The sequence below is a fragment of the Sebastes fasciatus genome, chromosome 21 (genome assembly GCF_043250625.1).
Source record: "Sebastes fasciatus isolate fSebFas1 chromosome 21, fSebFas1.pri, whole genome shotgun sequence".
NCBI lineage: Eukaryota > Metazoa > Chordata > Actinopteri > Perciformes > Sebastidae > Sebastes > Sebastes fasciatus.
Genome location: NC_133815.1, coordinates 23,740,916 through 23,758,738, shown reverse-complemented (window position 1 = coordinate 23,758,738; position 17,823 = coordinate 23,740,916). Strand labels below are relative to the sequence as shown.

Here is a 17,823-nt window from a genome sequence, read left to right as displayed (position 1 = left end):
CACACAAACCAGAGCAGCCAGTCTAGATCAACAAAATCACTCACTCATTCATGCTGCCAGTTTTATCTCGTTCACCGGGGTAACACCTAAATATTTTCTTTTTTTCAAGTAGGCTTGTGTATACATTTCCTGAATGTGAATACTTGCGGCCGTTATAATGTTTGACCCTGACGTGATTTGAACACGCAACCTTCTGATCTGGAGTCAGACGCGCTACCGTTGCGCCACAAGGTCTGGATACCTACAGCTGGGCACAACTTTCATTTCCAAACTGCTCTCTAGTCATTCCAATGACATTGGGACACTGTACAGCCTGTTATTACCATCACCTTCTTTGTGACAGACAAAGTATAGTATTTAGTATAGATAGAAACTATTAAGTTAAAATATTTATACAAACACATATGTATAAACATGCTATATATAAAAAATGAAATAAGAATGCAACGACTGATGTCAATGTGTTGAATGTTTGATCATCTGAATAACACCATCAACTGAGATCACGTAGCATTGGACATAGAGATAATTAGGGCTGCAGGTATCGATCATCCTAGTAATCAAGTATTCAACCAATTATTCCATTAATTAATCAAGTAATTAAATAAAAAATACTAAATTAAGGAGCAATAGCAAATATACAAAAGAGAAAATAAGACGGGTCTCTTACAGGGGAACTATGCCCATTTTCAAAATTCATACATTTTATTCCTATGGTCTGAGAAGTCCAAAAAATATTAGTAAACACAAACAACAAGACTAAACAATGATGATTTTTTGTAATTGAATTACTCAAGTAACTGGAGGAAACATTTCAGCCCTAGAGATATATACTACTTGTTCTAAATTAAATGGATTACATGATAAATGGTCTTTTGGAAATGTAAACTTTTGAGTCAGGTAATGGAAACAAACTGCTTTGGTTTCCAATGTGATGGGAACTCCTGAACTTCTGAATCTTTGTCAGGAAAAAACACACACACAGAGACAAAGGGAATAGGCAGGGAGAGAGTGCTGATGAAAGCCACTTTCCAAAAGATCACCGGGGCAAACATCCAAAATCCACAAACACTGACGTCTGAAACTCTGAGCCACAGGGAACTACAGTAAAATGATGGTCTCGAAAATACACGCGATGTAAACAATGGAGAAAGACAGCTATAAAGAGAAAGAAAGACATGCCAGATGTGTGTGTGTATATTTAGAGTTGGACCCTGTGTTTTTGTGTACACTGAGTCTTGCCAATCCTCAAACAGTGCTCTATATTCTCTATCCATTTGCTGGTGATATTAAGTGATTGCTTGGACAAGAACTGACAAAGTAAAGTGGAAGTAGAAGCACTGAGCGTGTGAGGAATATCATATTTCAATATAACGGATGTAACAGCTCTATTTACAGTAATAAGTCTCTGGAGGATCTGGATCTGTTGTGTGTGTGTGTGTGTGTGTGTGTGTGTGTGTGTGTGTACTGTTTTTTATGACTGCTGGAAGAAGAAACATGCAACGCCCTTAGAAAGGCTCTCTTTTTTGCAAAGGACGATACAGTATTGCAAGGAAGGACTGATGAAAAAAGAAGCAGCAACAGTAATCTTGAAGAGCTCCATTTAACAAATGCTGCTGCAATTTGCCTGAACATACTGTAAACCTACAACACATCCTGAAGGCATGCATGCTTTTACCACACTGATCTCATCATAAGGAACGCCACTCCTACCCTGCCCACAGTATGGGCTCTGATCACAGCTGCACAACTGTAGAATTATATATTGCATAAGTAAAATATGTATTATTTTTCATTTAATTCTTGATGATGATTGATTGTGATTGACTGTGTTACATAGCCATTTCATATTTCATATATTGAATATACTGTATATATATATATATAGATATATATATATATATATCTATATATATAGATATATATATATATAAATATTTATATATATATCCTAATGTTATGGCTGATCGGTGTATATATATATATACATATATCGATGTATATATATATACACCGATCAGCCATAACATTAGGTCAGCATGGGCATCCTGACCGGTCTGCGGCTACTCAGCCCCATACGTAACAAACTGTGATGCACTGTGTATTCCGACACCTTTCTATCGGAAACAGCATCAACTTTTTCAGCAGTTTGAGCTCCAGTAGCTCTTCTATTGGATCTGACAACACGGGGCAGCCTTAGCACCCCTGTTCATCAATGAGCCTCGGGTCAGACCCTGTTGCCAGTTCAGCGGTTCTCCTTCCTTGGACCACTTTTGGTAGGTCCTGACCACTGCAGACCGGGAACATCCCACAAGAGCTTCAGTTCTGGAGATGCTCTGACCCAGTCGTCTAGCAAGGGCAATTTGGCCCTTGTCAAAGTCGCTCACACCCTTACGCTTGCCCATTTTTTTCTGCTTCCAACACAAAGTTCAAAGTTCAAAATGTTCACCTGCTGTATAATATATCCCCCCCCCACTACCACTACCAGGTGCCATTGTAACGAGATAATCCATGTTATTCACTTCACCTGTCAGTGGTCTTAATGTTATGGCTGATCGGTATATATATATATGCTGTATATATATATATATATATATATATATATTGTACAGCAGTGGCCCACTTCAGTTGCCTTGTTTTCCTCTGAGCAGACCACATTATGTAATATGAGAAGCTTTTCTACATCAGCTAAGCCTGGCGCTCCACATAGAGAACTGTAATTACCAGGACAATCATGACCTCTTACGCAGACATTTAAAACAGCCAAACCTGTCTAGTCAATGGAGGAAAGCAAGCACATGACTCATAGACAGAATTGGAGTATCTTCTTTAAAAGTGAGAAAGTAATTTCTTGTAATATTATGTTTGATCATTTAGATGGACAGAGTAGATAGAAAGAAAGGAAAAGAGAGTAAGTGCAGTGCATCACCTTACAACACAATGGGGTCATATCTGATTTTACATCTGCAAGTTGTATTATGTTTAAACGACAGATACCCTTGAAGAGTTTAACAACAAAAATGGTTTCACCATCTTGCACATAAGTGCACTAAACCAAACATGCACTGAGTGTAATAGGGGGAAGATTGCCAAAACTTTGCTGAAGAATACACTCTGCGGAGCAAAAAACTATGGTAAACTCCTCTAAACTATGCAAAGCGGCCTTTTATAAACACTTAATATTTGTTTATCGTTTGACTTCTGGGTTTGATTTTATTACACACATCATGTAAATACAATTAGAAAGTAAAGCACTTCAGAGCTGCCCTCCAGCACATGAACACTTACAGCTAAAACATCTAGGAAGGTGAAAATCCCAATTCAGGATGAAGATTGAGATTTCAGCCAAATTCATGCCTCACAAGCAAACAAACACACAGTCAGATGGATGTCGACCTGAAACTTCAGCTTGTTCTCATTCCCAGGGCATCAAATACCAACGCTTTGTCACGGCCGCCGGCGTTCGATACCACCGCACAAGGCACCCTTGAGCGGCGGTAAGAGACCCACCGGACTTCCCATTAACTACAATGTAAACCCATACGCAGCAACAGTAAACACACAGGGAAAGTGAGGTGACGTATTATAGAGAGTAGGGATGTCTTGATACCAGAAATCTAGTAGTCGATACCAATACCAGCGAATTTCCACGATTCTCGATACCAATTCGATACCATGGTAAAAAACAACAACAACAACAATAAATCCCCTGTAATTCAACACGCACTCTTTTATTAAAAACATTTGACCATTACAAAAAACAGAGGCATGTAGCCTTTAAGTAATGAATAAGAATTTACCCATTTTGTTAATTTTTCGTGTATCAGCGGCATGTTATCAATCGATAGTCAGACGACGGACACTACATACTGACCGTGAATACATCTGGCCTGTTAGCTCAGAGTAGTAGGAGCAGGAGTCGGAGCAGAAGGCAGAGGATTTATTGTTGAAGCGAAAAGCAAACGCACCTATTTGGCAATATTTCACGTTTAATCCCAATGCTATAAGGGAACCATAACGTTAATGAGGTAATCGCCGTGAGGCGGATGGAGCCGTCACAGCCGGTGTGGACGGAGCAGCGGCGCCAGGTAGAGCCCCGCAGTGGAGCCCCGCAGCAAAAGCTTTACCGGAGAGATCAGACACACCGCCACCCGACGGTAAAGATCAGAGTCAGCGCTCTGCACATATAGACCGTCATCTTTTCTTGTAAAATGTCCGGTGTAATCGGTAACACCGGTGTTGTCACAAGTTTATTAACCGGTGGGAAAACTTTCCTCACTGTCACATCCCTAGCAATGACCATTACAGGCATCGTATGGTACCGTCGGTACTGTAGAAAAAGAGTACCGTCACTTTTTTAAAATGTTGGCATCGACTTGGTACCGAAGTATTGGTTCTCGTGACATCCCTAATAGAGAGAGAAAGAGACACACAGGGCAGGTGGGAGAGGAGGTAGATGGGTCCAACAAACACAAGGCTTTCATCCAGGAGACTGCGGTTTGTGTCCTGTGCGTTACATTTCACTTTCACTTTAAAATCAGCTGATCGTTTCCCATGTTGTGTCCCCATGTTCACAACGTCAAGTCACATTTGCACTGTAAAAACGTTGTAATTTTAAGCCCAACCATATAGTCTTTTCATAAACCTAAGTAAGCGGTTTTGTAGCTTGTTGTTGTGACTGAAAAGTGACGCCGAGGGGTCGTTAAGCACGTGTTTAGTACGCGGAAAAAGTGACGCTGAGGGGTCTGACAAAGAGTCAGTATGTGAAGAGTTGGGATGAGATCGTGTTGAAAACTTCACTGGAGGAGATAATGACACAAACTATCTGCTGTTATGTACAATCAGGTCAAACTGACAGAGGGTAACAATTTCAGAAAAAAAGAATGCGGTCACGCGTCAAAAAGATTGTGCGATGCATCGGTAGCATATCTGACTCCAGATGAAAAAGGCTGTATGTTCAAATCATGTCAAGGTGAGTGCAACGGAGCAAATCCTTCAAAAGATCAAAGCTGCACACCGGGGTTTAACAGGACTAAGCCTCTTGTCTTCTGTGTTGGAAACAGCCTCACCTGAATGAAACTGCTCATCCCATTCCGTCACAACATGGCCTCTTCTTGTCTTTCAGAGATGTCTCTATTATTTTGTCATTTAGTTCTGTAATTGCTGCGCTGATGAAATGCTCATCTATCAGCACCTCCATTAACAAGCAGCCAGCTGCCAATGGGATTTGTTTCTTGTTTGTTCTAAAATGTGAGAGACAGCCAAATGATGCGTCATGTATAATAGCATGACGTTATCCAGATGAATTAGTTTAAGATCAAGGAATTTCACCAGGAATTTTCACCACATAGCGGCATGGTTAGAATCATGTCTCTCCCTGGGATTTTTTGTCCAGGGTTAATGTGATGCCTCATGTGCCAGTATTCTACCTTGAAGTGCATGATTGTGTATTTATTTTGCTTGAGCATTTATTATGAAAAGCAAATCACAAAGCAATGGCAAAACTATTCACTATTCTCCTATAGTGCTGACTACAGTGGTATGATAATGACAAAGGTTTGCTGAGCACATGCGCTCCTTGACTACTTCTCCGCCTTACTTTACATGTTTGCACCTTGACAATGCCCAGCATGCAGTCTACCACTGTTAACCTCTCAGCAGAAACAGCTAGAGGGTTCTATAGAAATGCTTCATGTTCACAGCTCATGTAATATGCAGATTAACATTCAACGGATGATTCACAGGTGGTTGGACAGATCGGATTCATGCTATCCCAGCATATCTCATAATTCTGATGTAATTATGTATGTATTATATTCTGACAAAATGAATGTCAATAAATCTGGGTGGAGATGAGGGCCAACATAACACAGCTACTGAATTAAATACAGTTTTACTTCAGCCTTAGTTTGAGAAGAAATGCAACTAGACATGCACACATCATCAAGTCTGCTAAGATTTATTGTGATCATTAAGAAGATTATGGGATAATCATCTCAGAGTTGTGACACATTTTTTTTCGAAATCATGAAAAACTGTCATTAATCTAAAAAAAACTGGCAGTATTTTTTTATTCCAAATGAAAGCAATCTGCTTCTGTATCATGGTGTGTCAACTCTAAGAGCAGCGTTAGGAGGAAACACACATGGCCACTTAGCAACTCGGCTGCTTTTCTGTTCACTGTCTCGAAGCTTGGCAGCATGAACAGCATTCAAAGCCAAAGGGCTGTCTGAGACGCCTGGCTCACACGCGTTTTTCTCAGCAGCCTGCTAGTGCGAGCGTGCAGACGTGAGTTGTTTCCACAGTGTCACTGAAATAGACTTCCTGCGTTAATGTCACGATTCTGGACTAATCGTGTAATTGTTACTAAATGCTGGAATACAGCATGATTCAGATCATGGAGTCTGAGATGATTCAGATTGAGGGATTCCCCATTCCCTCTGTACAGAAAGAAAACTGGAGGTATTATTTGTCTCCTGCATGCAAGAACAGCAACACGCTTTTGCTGTCAACATCAGGGGGACGAGTCTCCTCTTTAGACCTGCGTAATATAAACCCATAAATCACTGTCACAGAGACTGTTTAACATCCAAGGTTTTGGAAAACCTTATAATAATTCTAGTCACTATTGATAAAAAAAAAATTCCCCCAAAACTGTGTCAAAAATGTCAAAAAGAAGGAACTCCCAAACCACGAAAACAGACCGTGTCTTCCTTGTGTTTCCTTGTAATTTTCCGATTTCCCCATGTCGCCCTTCTAATGGCATCTGAGTCTTCCAAACATAATAACATTATATTTAACTTTCAGGGTACCCACCCACAACTAATGAAGTGAAGAGAGAAGCATTGCCATTCAAGCTGTGCACTAAAAAGGGGGTTTGCATGTGAAATGTTCACTTTGGTGAAGCACAGAAATACTGTGCTCATGTGGGTTTCATCATTTCTCCACAGGAGCACCAGCTGGTAAATATTACGTTTAAAGAAGGGAAACAGTGGACAATATTGAGTATGTCATGTCTCCAGGCTGTGACTGTTATGCCACCGCTCCTTCTAGTCTTATACCACTTCTCTCCACTTTCTCCTGTCTGCTAATGGACTAAACATGTAACCGTTAAAACCTCGGAATGTGTTGCACCACTTTATTCTCACGTCTCAACATGATCCATCAACATGCTCTTGGCTTTTATTTCCAAATATCTTTCAAAATGTCTCTGATGTGCTCTCAACTTTAAATTTTAAAATGTATAATCAGGTAATGATTGTCAATTGGTGGGTGTGAATATAATGTAATGAAAGCATTGTGCACGATTGTGTACGCAATCACCTCTCGATAGATGGGCTTTTTGACTGTGAGCTGTAAGAAAAAAGACTTTAGCTAGAGAGATAGAGAAGAAGAAAAAAGAAGAGATAGAAGCAGGAAAGAAAAGAAAATACAGGAAACGAGAGGGAGGGTGTAAAAGATGGATAGAAGAAAAGAAAGGGGAAAGACAACAAAGGGAGGAGAAGAGAAGGGAAGGAGGTTGAGACGGAATAAAAAAGATGTTGAGAGAAAGCACCGGAGGCTGTGCTGCAAGGTTAAATCTAATGAGCTCAGTGTTTATCGACGAGTGAATTAGGGACACAATTATGCCAGGGAGAGTAGAAATTTTCACACACATGCATGTGCACACACACATCCATTCTAGGTAATTTCAGAACCTGCTGATGCTTGAAACAAGAGTGCAACGTAAAGCAACCCCAATACATCTCATTCGCTTTGGCTGTGCATGAAGACAGGGCGCCGCTGAGCCGGAAACAACCTGCAGGGTGGATTCAAACCAGCTCAGAGCTACAAGTGTGATGAACATGGACACTGAGTTTTACTTTTAAAGCACCATTCTCCATGGTGACAGCAGTGTTGTTACTGCACTCTATTCCATATATCCTGCTTGTTTTGCTTATGTCTCCGTCTCTCTATGATGTGCCATGACCCGACACAAACAAAAGCAAAAGGCGTGCCACTGAGGGGCCCACCACCAGCCAACCAGTGTGCCAACGTTGCTGTGGTTCAGATGCAAGGTGACATAAGAGGCATTGTATCTGTTTGACTGCCTACGACCCCTAATGCTGCTCCATCGCCCCTCCTCCGCCTACGCCCAGTACTTTTGCTGAGACTGTTCTCATTAAAGTCAGTGAGTGATGGAGGAGAGCCCATCAATCTCTCTTTAGGACCACCAGAGTTGAAGGCTTGGTGTGAGAGGAGAGCCACTGGAGAGTGAAAATGGCCGTGTTTCACCTTCACTTAAGGGTCTATGTGCATCTCCGGGTGGTGGTGGTGGTAGGAGTAACCCCGAGTTCACATCAGGAACGGAAGCGCAGCAAAGCACCGTGATTTTCGGAGAAGCGCTACCCGCGTCCTTTCGACGCCCATGTAATTCGATTCCGCTGTTCACACAGCACGCGCACAAAGCTCCGCGGCCGGCTCGCCATCTTCAATGATAGTTTCGGCGTCTGGTCTATTTTCTCCGCGTGCCGCGAGCGAATCTGGCAAGAAAACACACTGACAATCTACTATAAACGATGTAAATTATATATTATATGGGATGTAAATGATCTGATAAATGATAAAATGTGCATCCCACAACATCCCTCTTTGACTTTCCTCCCCTCTAACCTGCTGTTCTCCCAGAGTTTTAATTCCTCTGATTCCCTCCCAGTCCCTCCCCCCAATCACATTTCAAAATCCGTCCATTACATTCATTAGAAATAGCCTAGTGTAGCTGCTGTTAAAGTTTAAGTTTAAAGTTTGTGATCAGGGGTTTTAAATTACGAACTTATTCCACATATTTGTCAGTTGTGTCTAAACAGAGAGAAAGAGATGAGCAGACACACTACACACACAGCAGACAGACAGAGAGAGAGAGAAAGAGAGAGAGAGAGATAGTAAGCTCTATAGTAAACAGCAGTGGTGCAGAATTGCTTGTTGACCGGTGTGGAGAAATGCGCTTATGATGTGAACAGCCAGGCTTCAGCTTGAGCGACGATTAACATAGCGTGGCGCTTCCGTTCCCTATGTGAACCCACCGTAGGAGTGCAGAGGTGGAGGCGGGGTGGAAATTGTGGCAGAGTCCCATGCAGTCTGTTTGTGAAAATGAAAAGGTGCAGACCCACTATAAACAGAGCTAGGTTGATCCAGACACTTTAAATCAGAGGGAGTTCAAGTGTGCTGATGTGTGTTTACCTCTGAGCTAGAATGTACTGCCAGACACAAACCAAAGAAGTGTATTTTTCATCTGATTCCTGGCCAATACAGAAACCAAACACCTCCCATTTGGAGAATCTGTTTTGTTTCCAAAGGACAAAACAATAGCTATTTTAATCCACAGCTTTTAGTTGACAGATTAGGACAAAGCAAGACCCTCTCTGCAATGGTAGTGTCTGATTCCAGATCAGAAGATCTGTGTTCAAATCACGTCAAGTTCAAGACAAGACAGCACATTACTTTAAACTTGAAGACTGGTTTCTGAAATTATGCTGATGATTGCACAGGATTGATGTGGGATTGCTAGAGCCTACTCCAAAGGGGATTGTTAGCCAATCTGAATGTCATGAAGGTCAATATGTGGCGAGAGGTTATATGCTCCTTGACTACAAAAATTGAGCATATAAGAAATCAGATTTGCTCGGATCAAATAATGAATGTCTAAGGAAAACCTCAAATTTGGCCCTGGATCAAGTGAGAACTGACGGGACAGGTTGGGAGTTTTTCTTGGGAATACTGCAGGCAACGGACTGAAAAGAGGTGATGAAAGTTTAAGTGCCTTGGGGCGCTCTGTCATTTGCAAAGAGGAGGGCTGATGAGAAATCTGTTTGGTTGACAGGCGCTGACAGCACGAAACCGGCTCAACCAGATCATTCACCTAAACCTGACAGCACATACGCGGAAAACGTCGGTACGCACACACCCACGCACTCTCTCCAGGACGCCATTAACACAAAACAAACATTCACTTGTAAGGAAGTTGCCTTGTCTGACAGGTACAGAGGGAGGCTGTTTACATAGCCTTGTTTTGTAAAAGTAGTCTAATTCATTAGTACACACAAACAACTCAGAGGTGTTCTGTCAGAGGTTCACCAGTCAGCGGACTCTGTGGTGTAAGGTGATCTAAGATAAAAACCAACTGCCAGTCAGCCTTATGCAAAGAAAATCGACGGGGCTGACAGTAGTAGTAGTAGTCACTTTCTTCAATTGGAGGGAAGTAAAGGCAAAACCCAGTGAAACCTCCAGTAAACAGTCGTTGTTGTGTCATAGTTGGGGGCGTAGTTTAGGGCGGAGTCGCCCTGTGGAAAAACAATTATTTTCCCCGTCTGGATATGCTAGGAAAGTGCGTTTTTTTAAATAATAAATTTACGTACAAAAGTGCCATGTCTTATATAGAGTCCTTGTCCTCACTCCACAAAGGATGTTACATACAAAATATAGACAGAATCAGAGTAGATTATTGTCCATACCTTATAAAAGACTGGACAAATGATCCAACTAAATGGCCTGACGTGTCATTCCCAGATATTTTCTGCTATCTGGTTGAACCGCCTGGTAAGTGACACTATTACATTTACTCCATATATGATGAATTAAACTAACCTTTGTAATATCAATACCCTACAGCCTATATAATGTTATGATGTAATAGACTTATTTCAATATTTGAGTGAACTCCATGCAGTTTCAAGACAGTAGCAGCGCTAATGTTATTCAATGCCATTAGTCTATGATTTGATGTATGCAGATTCAGATTCTGTCTCTCTGTTGGGTAAAATATAAAACTTGAGGTCCAGATTTTTACGTTTATTTAACGTGCAGAAAGCTATACACAGCAGCTTTTGGGCATGGTGGCGAATGCTTTGTTTTCCCCCACAGCGTAAACCGGATGTGTCATTTTCTGGGCGTTGCTATGAATGCCGACTGTATGTATACCTTAAAGGGGTGCTCCACTGTTTTTAATGTATATCTTAGGCCAATTCTGAATGTTACTTTTAAGTGAAAAGCTTCAATACTGGTCAAGCCCTTTTATCCTTACAGTAAAGTTCTGACTGTTTTCAAGAGTTACTACAATACCCAGTAGGCCTAGGCCACTTTCCTTTTTATAAAAGGAAGCAAATACACAAAACAAGGATGCACACAAAACAAATACATTGTCCTGATAGAAATTTGTAGCATTCAGAAACAATCCTCTTCTGTATCCTGCCAGTATAAAACACATTCCCTCTGGTGTACACAGAATTAGAATCTAAGTAGAATCTAGTAAGCAGTAGATGCATTTCCATTCCTACACCCAAAGGCTGCAAAATCAGCAGCAACCATATCTGGTAGCCATCTTTTAGGCCCATGTTTTGGCGATGTGAGGATCTGTTTGCAGGAAGCAGATGCTATTTGCAGGCTGTATCCTACCCTCAGGCATTACTGATCCCTAATCATAGGGTGTGAGGTGGTTGGCCTGTCAGTGGCAAGTCAGCATCCTCACAGCCTCAGAAAACAGTTGAGGAGCAGAAATCCATCTGTTATCAATGTACTCTAACTCTTCCTCAGCAACAGCAAAACCCAACCATTATTCCTTCTGACATCTCCAAGCCAGCCTGACGTGTCTCTAGTACATACATGTTGAGCATGCTGACTTTCACTACTCATTGTTGTTATAAAAACATAGAAGTCTAAGACTATGAGTCACTGTCCTAAACAAACCTCCTTAGTCATACAAGCAGCAAGGTTTTTTGTACTGAAATAACTGTTGAGATCTCTCAGACCGCAGCGCATTATCACAGGGACAACGTGGTCCAAGGGTAATGGACACGTTGTACCCGCAGTGTGAAATACGAGCTCAAAGTTAAATTGAAAAAGTAATTATTGGAAAGAAATCTATTCTAATGAATCCTGACCACACAGAGAGGTCAGGACAAACACACGAACGCACTGTGACCGACCCACGATTTCACATTTAAATAGTTCCCATGTCTTTCAGCCGCACTTCCTTAGTCTGTACTGAATGACCCCATTTCATGGTCCAAGCAACGACTAATCACACCGCAACATGTTCTGTGACCAGAAAAAAAAATGTCTGGGCAGGAAATTACTCTGCGCAGATAAATCAGTAACTTTACATATTCATCAGTGAAATCTCCGTGTTGGCCAACGAAGCCAGATGAGCTGAGTTTACGGCTCATTTGCAGAAACACAGTGTCATGCTAAGTTGAAAATGAAAATGTGTAGTCTAACCGTGAGCTCACAGCTTAGCGCTTTGAGATAATCTCGTAGTTGATCTATTTAAACACCAACGTGCTATCTCCTGCACCAAGAACACCAGCACCTTTGTTTATACCAGCCTATTTACACTAAATGCACAAAGGCAGGAGGGGAATACCAGCAATAATATAGTTTTTATGATAAAAACAAGTCAAGATAATTTGTCTGAATTTGCCCAAGGGTAGAAGAAGCCCTGAGATGTTTGCACTGTTGCTCGCTTTCTTTTTCCAAACATAGGCAAGTATGAGACCAATAGACCACAACATCATCAATCAAACAACTTGAAATCACTATTATTATCATCAATCTGTCAGAGCACCAAAGCAGATTGCAGTCAGATATTAAAGGGGTGCCATCCTTGCTGCAAAGCAGTGACGGGATGTAATTTCTTAGTGTTTGATGTGGCTCTCCTTAGGTGTCCACCACACAAACAACAAACCATTCATCATGCTATTGCTGCTCTGGGTGCATGTCAATTCTATCAAAGGCATCTCAGTCAACACGAAAAAAAAAAGACTGAGTCATCTCTGGATAATTTTTCTCATAAAAACTTGGTAGCCTTGGGCTGTAATCACATACAACGTCCTTGTAGAAGAGATGAAGAAATAGCTCACTTACTCAAAAGGCCATGCACAATGAAGCCAAGGTTAAATAGCAATGCTCTGTGTTACAGTGATAACAAACAGGATAGATGGCATCAGCAAACAAAAACTAGATGTGTGCAAGATAAGAGAATTAGCAGATATGCCACAAATTGTATGTGTGTCAATGATTTTCAGCTGAGGGTCCAAAGTGAGAACATTTGATATGAATCTCATTCACTTGATAGAACTGCTGAATGGGAACTCATCCGAAACAGCCCATTTTAGGCCTCAAATAATACCAATCTAAAAGATCATTCGTTAATTAAGCCACCCTGAACTCCTGACTACTTTAGTATATTTCCACAACAGAAACTTTTGAATCAGTGCCCTGAGAAAGAGACAAGAGTGAATTCCCAGCAAGGTAAGTCCTAACTTTGATTTTAAATACTTTAAGCTCCAGAGCACAAAACCTGCCAAAAACCTATTCCCTTGCGTTCATTAACTTCACAAAGAGAGGAATCCACTTTAGCAAAGTAGCAAACTTTTCCTATCACTCTGTTCATACTGCGCTGCTTGATTCAAAATAAATCTGTCCAAATGACTCCAATATCCCACAGTCCCGCCAACGTCTAAGCCCATCTAACATCATGGATTTATTTTTTCTCCTGTAGCCCTGCAGCATGCCATTTCCATTTCACAGCTCTGTCTGGATTTTTGAGAGGATATCTTTGTGGGCAGATGTTTGGGAAAACCCCAGACAAACAGATTCATACAAACCGCCAGTCATCTCAGTGACACATAGATATTTTTCAAAGAGGAAAAGCACATACATTTTGTATCGATGACAATGTGACAGGTGCTTTTCAGAAAAACAGGTTAGTTGGCAGATGTGTTTGCAGCGTATGCAAAACAATGGAAAGTTAAGAAAGATCATATATCACAGAGAGGAGAGATTATTCAGTTATTTAGCAAAGGAAATTAAATAGTGCCCTCAGCTTGACAAGATAACAATGATTTAATCTGACAACATAATAGATTCCAGACCAGTGGGAACGGTTCATGAGGACAATTATGGCAAATCAATAAATGTGGGCTTCAACACAGACACTATAGGCACCTCATTTTGGCACAAGGCTTTTTGAGTATCAGTAAGTTAATCAGGTTAAACTGCATCCAGGGAACTGCTGTATCAACAGCATGAAAAATTAAGCTCATGCTGATAATGAGTACTGAATAATGAATGAATAATGAATGTTAAAAAGTCCTGGAGCCAGACCCAGTTTAAAATTGGGGTTGAAAAACATCTTGGAATGAGATATTTTACTTCCTTTACTTTACTTTTTTAAGTCTCAACACATTGACGGCTTTATTAAAAAGGCATCAGGTCACGATGTATATCCTAGGACAATAATAGTTAGTATTTTAGCATACCATTAGTATACTAGAGGTTACTTTAGTATACTTATCTACTAATATTGATACCAAATTACGATGATGCCACACAGATTAGGTTCAAGCTCATCTACTAATATGAGATCAAAATGTAGGTTGAACGATGTTTGATAGAAGCTTAGTGCAGCTCCTGACTATACAAAACCATGTTTATTTACTTTATCCAGCGAAAGAAAAGACTGTGTGTATGTGTGCGCGTCGTGCTCGAGGGTTGAAAGACCCAGAGTGCATTAGTGGGATCAAAAGCCATTGACAGACAAAGCCACAGGACCACTTTGATGCTGAATCTTTTTCCAAATCTTACATTGCACAATCAAGTCATTCTAATCCTTCCAAACAAATAATAAAACTTCATATAAATCAATTAGTAATTCATTCTTCATTCTAATTGTATTTTCCCACAAGGCACTGAATCTCTAAAGGGATAGGCCTACTGTTGTTTAGGGAAGCCTGCACACATGCAACATCTTAGCGTATAACATCACGCCTGACATCACGTCAACAGTTTAAACGCTATAGCACCATGCATAGCCGATCTGTAAAGTGTATTTTGCCTCACAGATACTGTATGTCAGATTATAAACAATGGGGAGAAGAAGAGGATTCAGGAAGACAAGTTAAATGGACAGAGACCCTTTTTGAACTTTTCTCCTGAGGAGGAGAAGGGAGGCATGCAGGGAGAGATAACCCAAGTGATAAAGAGGTCAAAGAAAAGCAAAAAGAAAGTGAGAAGAGATAACTATGTGTCCAAGCAGCACATTGAACCTGCTGCAACAGTGTGTGTAATAGTAGTCAGTGTGAAACGGTCTCAAGTGTGTCTAACAAAGGTGGTTTAGTTGGCTAAGGCTGAAGCTTGGCTAATACGTTTTTTCATGTTAACAATTCCATTACTATGTGTAGTGTGACAGAGATCACTCATACAAACAAACACACAAAGAGTTATCATCCAACTGTACAACTGTAAGCTCAAAGCAGCATATTGGCATCTTTAGCTCATTAGGCAGCTAGTTTTAAAGGTCCCATATCATGCTCATTTTCAGGTTCATACTTGTATTTTATGTTTCTACTAGAACATGTTTAAATGCGGTAATGTTCAAAAAAAACTTTATTTTCCTCATACTGTCTGGCAGAATATACCTGTATTTACCCTCTGTCAGAAACGTTCCGTTTTAGTGCATTTCAACGGAATTGCAACGGAATTGCGTTGCTAGGCAACAGGAAATAAACTGGGACACATTTCGAATGTTTATGTTTAAAAATGTGTAATGATCTAAATATTGTATATTTGTGACATCACAAATGGACAGAAATCTTAACGGCTTGTTTCAAACGCGCAGTTTAACAGTATTTATACAGCACTTAAACCTGCTTTATAATATAAAAGACATGAAAATCTCACTTTTTACAATACGGGACCTTTAAGCAAAAAATTTTAGCAGTTTAGTTAGCTAGCTAGCTGGTGAAGAAAATCAACACTTATGCTAAGAGCCAGATACAGTTTCTAGAGAAACAGAGCTAAAAGGACAGTGAATGACGGACTTACATTTGTCAGCTGGCCAGAAACACAACTCCATGCTAATGTTGCTCCCTAGCTGCTGGGTGTGAAATAGGTACTTGTTTGCTAACACGCTAGCCATAGCAACTATATGAAGCGATAATACTTCAAGGCTATTTGTCCGTCCACTCATTTAGAAGTTGTTCTGCGCATTGTGGCCAAAAGGAAAAACAACCTTTTTCATGACAAACGAGACAGGTCATAGCAGGAAACGCACAGGTGTAGCTAATTAAGCCTAACTTTGTTAAGGGTTGCATTCCATGTATGTGTACTCGTTCTATGGGCCTGGTATTGTGAATGCTGGTTCACTGTCATGACTTACTGATACATGTAAATGGAACACACCCCTCGTTAAAGTTATTGGTTCCACCCAAGCCCCCAGGAAGATCCAGACTTTCGTTGTTTATATATATATATATACATATATATAAATATATGTATATATTTATATATATGTATATATTTATATATATACTGTATATAAATAAATATATATATGTATATATATATATATACATATATATATATATGTGTATATATAAATATATATATATAATATATATATATACATATATATATATAAATATATATATAAATATATATATATATAAATAGGTAGATAGATATATATAGATATAGATATCTGTATAGATATAGATATAGATATAGATATCTATACAGTATATATAAATATATATATATTATAATTTAGGGATGTTTTCATCCCTTTCGCTTGACGAGGTGTCACAGTTCTTTGGAAAGATAAAGCCACTGCATTAATAAAATTAATCTTTTAATAATAGAGAAGCGTATATCACAGCAACAGCTAAATAAATGTGTTCCTATCCCAGTGCTTTAAAGCGAATATCCTTACATTGTAGCAGGAAATTGGGTCTAGAACATCTCCTCATCCATACATGATGTGGAAGTAACCTTATATAAGAAATGTACCAGGTGTTCCATCTGAAACACAATCATTGCGAGGTCTTGTTCTTAATTCTTCGACAAACACCCCGCGCTTGTGCTTCAGTAACTGAGCGCTCTGGAACTGCAATAGCGGCCACAGAAATAAGCTGTTGACAAAACAGTGGATCACACCCAAGAGGGCCTGGCGTGGCCTGCATGTCGAAACACCGCAAACCACATAGTTGGCCTTTGCTACAACTTGCTCACAGCTGGATCCAGCTGGAGGCAGGAGTTGTCATCTCACTGAGACATGGGATGAGGAAAACAAGAGGAACAACTTGAGGTACTTCAGAAAGCTACTGTACTCAAAACAAAAAGGAAATGTGCTCTGAATTGGTCTTATCCACTGCACTGAGCAAATCCACACATTTTCCTTGCCAGTAAACATTATAGCCAACTGTGTCATCAAATGGGAAAATACAGATTTTATGGATAAGTGAAGCAAATGTATAATATGGCTCTCCACACCATAGCTGTTGGGTTGTTAATGGAGACCGCTCCACTTCCTTGACTATGTGGTCAGCCAGCCAGTCAAGCATGTCATATGAACCATCGACCGTTATCCTACAGCCCGGAAACAGGACTAGATTGGAGTTTTAGTTTTACAAATAGACGAGCTGCTCTCAGGGCAGAAATAATCTTGGTGCTTGAGTTAGATGTTGACATGTAGAGTCATTTTTTCCTATTATGAAAGTAAGAGATCATAAATCTCTCTTTCTGCAAACTGAAATACAGCAGATGATCAAAAGTTATCAATTACTGTAACTGACCTTCAATATATTCATATTTTTCATACCATTACTTCACCAGTTTATAAAGTTGTGTTTCCTTCACCGTACCCATTGAAGTTGAAGTGAACCAATTGGATTATTTCTGCCTCCAGAGCAGCTCTGCCTCTGAGAAAATGATCGTATAACTACAACTGGAATCTATAAAAGCTGGGGGAAAGCTTCTCCTCTTCTTCAGAGCCAGATTGGGAGCTTCTCC

At 40.2% G+C, this 17,823-nt stretch overlaps 1 protein-coding gene and 1 non-coding gene across 4 annotated transcripts in view; both read right to left on the bottom strand.

The window, feature by feature from the left end:
• The window catches only part of LOC141759297 (partitioning defective 3 homolog), a 432,434-nt gene that overhangs the window by 402,864 nt on the left and 11,747 nt on the right, over positions 1-17,823 (bottom strand). The gene's annotated exons all lie outside the window — the stretch shown is intronic.
• trnaw-cca (transfer RNA tryptophan (anticodon CCA)) lies at positions 163-234 on the bottom strand. Its single transcript has one exon. It is a non-coding gene; the product is annotated as a tRNA-Trp (tRNA).